Below are 948 nucleotides of genomic sequence, written 5' to 3' on the forward strand. Positions count from 1 at the left end.
AGTCAAGAAATGGGCAGAAGACATGAACAAATATTTCTCCAAAGAAGGCAGACAAATAGCCAACGAACACATGAAAAAATGCTCAATATCACTCAGCATCAAAAAAATACAAGTCAAAACCATGATGAGATGCCACCTCACACCAGTCAGAATGGCGAAAATTAACAAGTCAGAAAAAGACAGGTGTTTGCGAGGATGTGGAGAAAGGGGAGCCCTCTTTTACTGCCAACAGGTACAGCTATTCTGGAAAACAGTAAGGAGGTTCCTCAGAAAGGTAAAAATAGAGCTACCCTACAACCCAACAATTGCACTATTAGATATTTATCCAAAGGATACAAACATAGTGATTCAAAAGGGTACCTGCACTCCAATGTTTATAGCAGCAATGTTAACAGTAGCCAACATATGGAAAAAGCCCAGATGTCCATCCAAATATGAATGGATAAAGAAGATGTAATATATACATATATTCCATATATACCAATAACAGGAAAATGAAGCACTAGAGAAGATAAGCAACTTGTCCAAAAAGAATATTCCATTTACCAGAATTCCTCCCAGGGCAGATATTCTCTATTTTTGGAAGAACACTTTGATCAGCCACTTAGTATAAGAAGTAAGATTACCAGGGGTGCCTGGGTGCCTCAGTGGGTTAAAGCCTCTGCCTTCAGCTCAGGTCATGATCCCATGGCCCTGGGATCGAGCCCTACATCGGGCTTTCTGCTCAGCAAGGAGCCTGCTTCCTCCTATCTCTCTGCCTGCTTCTCTGCCTACTTGTGATCTCTGTCTGTCAAATAAATAAATAAAATCTTTAAAAAAAAAGAAGTAAGATTACTATTCTCACCTAAACCCAAGAAACACACACAAAAGAATTACTTGAAAGAGAATAAATGATCTTTAATTATCATCTAAAGATAATTAGATGGGTCGGGGGGGAACGGATTTGCT

This window comes from Mustela nigripes, chromosome 4 (genome assembly GCF_022355385.1).
Source record: "Mustela nigripes isolate SB6536 chromosome 4, MUSNIG.SB6536, whole genome shotgun sequence".
NCBI classification, from domain to species: Eukaryota; Metazoa; Chordata; class Mammalia; order Carnivora; family Mustelidae; genus Mustela; species Mustela nigripes.